Genomic DNA, 3,614 nt, shown 5'->3' on the forward strand with positions numbered 1-3,614 from the left:
CCCAACAAAGTACTCCCTCTGCTGCCTATCTCGGCTTACTCTTAATGCGTGATGCTCTCCATCTTTATCCCATCTGATGGCTGCTACCATTTCACAAAATCTACAGTCTCCACAGCCCACCCTGCACCAACCTCTAGTTTTTGGCCATGACACCTGTAGAAGAAGAAGCCCGCACTCAGCCCACAATCTGAAGCTCACCATAATTTTGCATCACGTGTCCCATTCCAACCTGCACCCCCATCTACTGCTCATCGTGACTTTGTCCATTGTCACATCATGGTTGAGTGTGTGAGACGGAACAGGTCTGTACAGAGTCTCTAGACTCTCTCTCTCTCTCTCTCTCTCTCTCTCTCTCACTCACTCTGTGGGTTGAGACTTTTGGTAACTTGAGTCTTGTGGATATGTACACACATTGTAGGCAATTATATAAGCAAGCAAATACTGAAAAAATGTCATTTTATGGTTCACTCCCATGTATGCCCTCTTTTTTTCCTATTGAGGATGTATGCGGTGGGCTTCAAAAGTTGGCCACTCGCAAAGTGAGAGATCTTCAAGGTATCAAGTTGGAGATGATCAAATGGATGGGAGATTTTACCCATGACTGGATGTGTGATATGTTCAACCTTGCACTTCAACATGGCATGCCTTATGATTGGAGTACTAATTGGGTTAAGCCTTTGCATAAAGGAGGGGATGTAAAGAATGTAAAAAACTACTGGACTATAATGATTGGGTCTCTTATGGCAAAGTTGTTTGGGTGCATAATGGAGATGAAATTGAGTGATTGGGATGAAGAGAATGACAAGCGTGCAAAAGGACAAGCGGGTTTTCATCGATGCCATAGCACCATTGATCATCTTGTCACTCTTCGTGTTCTCATGGAGAAAAGTCGATTGAAAGGCAAGCGATTGTATTATTGTTTTGTGGACTTTAAGTAAGCCTTTGATATGATTCCACATAAAAATTTGTGGAGAAGGATGGAAGAACTCCAAGTGCCAAGTGAGTTTATGCTTGCAGTTTCTCTAATCTATGAGAAGGTGATTTGACAATTGCGCATGGGAAGAGAAATTTCAGAAATTTTTGTAAGCACTATTGGGGTTAAACAAGGATGTTCACCAACTCTCTTTGGTCTATACATTGATCAATTCGAACAAAGAGAGTTGTCACCAACTCTCTTTGTTCTATACATCGATCAATTGGAACAAATGGTACTTGACTTTTATGCAAGAAGAAGGCATTGAAGATGTCACTATTTGCAATACGATAATCATGCTTTTGTTGTATGCGGATGATGTAGTGCTTCTAGCACACACTTCTAGCACACACTTTAGAAGATGCACAAAAGATTATGGTTGTCCTTGAGAACTTTTTCTTGCATAGTGGCTGATTGTGAATGAATCCAAAACAAAGGTTATGCTTGTGAAAACCAACCATAAGGAGAAGCCATGCATTGTGTACAACAATGAGACACTTGAAGTTGTTGAGAGCTTTAAGTACCTTGGCCTTGAGGTTCTGTCCAATCACAAGTGGCATGAATGTGCATTCCACCATTTGGAAGCGGGAAAGAGAGCATATTATGCATTTGAGAACATGTGTAATGCGAGAAACATGAATTGAAGGGTTCTCAAGAAGTATCTTTTTGATGCATTGGTGACATCGGTTCTTCTTTGTGGAGTTGAAGTGTGGGGTGGGAGCATCTCAAAATCTACTTGCAAAGAGTTTGAGAATGTCCAAAAGAGTTTTCTTACAAACTTTCTCCAAGTTAAGACACAAACACCATATATGCTCCTACTTCTTGAGGTGAGATCTCTTCCAATTGAGGTTATGGGCATGGAAAGGGTTGTGGAGTACATGATAAAGATGCATAAAAACCCCTCACATAGACTTCCTACAATTGCATGGGAAAAAGTTCAAAAGACGCATAAAAGCAAGATCTTGAGCACGGGATGGATACAAGACATAAAGAAGTGGTTTGGGAGATGGGACGCATTACACTTGCTACATGATGCTTCAATTAACTCCTAAGTGAATGAAGCTTTTCTACAACACCAATGTATTACGGCTTGGGAGAAATCCGGTGGGTCATGCTTCATACATTACATGACCCATATTACCCCCAACTACAAAACCATGTTCTTTGCTGAAAGAGGAAACCATACTCACACTTACATGCTTGAGTCTATCCCCTTGTTGATGATACGCACTGTTGCAGCCATTCGGCTTAGCTCTCATTTCCTTCGATGCAAGATAGGGCATTGGGAAAATGGAGAAGAGTCAAATCGACTGTGCACATTATGCTCACTCCAAGTTCTAGAGTCTGAGTACCACACACTACTAGAGTGCTCAGCTTTTGGTCACATCTGAACTTTCTTCTCTCACATTTTCAGCCATGACTTAAACCTACACACTTTCCTCTCCCAGCCACAATGTGATCTCTCCATTGCGACTCTCATCACCACAATTATGGAGCATCGAGAGTCACTCATTAGCCATACACATACTACATCATATGTAGCTTTGATCACATAGGTCATATTTGACCTCTGAGGACGATAATAAAATCTATCTATCGATTTCTCTCAGTTCGAGCTAGTAGCACTTCTAGTTTCATCTTACACCCAAAAATGGTATCAGTTTCACCAGTTTATAACGGTTTGGTCTCATAGGTCATTTTGGCCTCTTGAGGATGCTAATATATCATTTCATTTCTCTCATGTGGCAATTCCTCCCCCAAAATTTGAAGCATTAATTGTAGTCTCTCTCTCTCTCTCTCTCTCTCTCTCTCTCTCTCTCTCTCTACATTCTCTTGTGTGTCTCTCTCCATCTGTCTCAATGTTCGAAAAAAATGTGCCTTAGCTTAGCCTTAAGCCGGTTGAAAAATCAAAATAGCCAGTTGAAGGGAGAGAAAGAAGGAGAAAATTTGCTTGTAAAATTTAACACAATAGAGTAAAACTGCAAAAAATGGTAATTATTTTTAAAATCTCTTCTTTCAACCTACCCTAAAGGGAAGTCTACATGAAGACATTAATATACCATTTTATTTCTCTCCTTTGGCAATCAACTTTAAAATGCCGATTGTTTTGAAACATCTCCTCTAGCAAAAAGTGCCGATTATTTTGAAACATCTCCCCTTTCAACCTACCCTACAAGGAATTTTGCATGAAAATGCTAATATATCATTTCATTTCTCTCCTTTGGCACAATCACTTTAATAGTAGAATCGCTCACTCTCTGTCTCGCTTTCTCTCTACAACTCTCTCTCTCTCTCTCTAGTGTTAATCACCCGTGCATGCCTATGTACTCTCTCCAATAGTTTCAATCAAGTTTAGACTTTGAAGCATTAAATGCAAGGTTTGAGGACTTTGAAGCTGCGCTCTATTTGTTCCTAATTGGGTCAACTCTTCAACTCTAGATTGCACACCACGCAGAGACCATAATCTCTCTCTGTCTCTGTCTCTCTCTCTCTCTCTCTCTCTCATAATGTGGAGGAGTGCATATGAACATGTATCTCTCTTCTACTTGGTGATATTTTAATACAATCATTCACAATTATGAGTTGTAAAAAAAAAAAAAAGATTCAGAGGTAGAGGAGTGAGTAGGGGGAGGCAGACCAC

The sequence above is a fragment of the Adiantum capillus-veneris genome, chromosome 3 (genome assembly GCF_014529385.1).
Source record: "Adiantum capillus-veneris isolate H3 chromosome 3, ASM1452938v2, whole genome shotgun sequence".
Lineage (NCBI taxonomy): Eukaryota > Viridiplantae > Streptophyta > Polypodiopsida > Polypodiales > Pteridaceae > Adiantum > Adiantum capillus-veneris.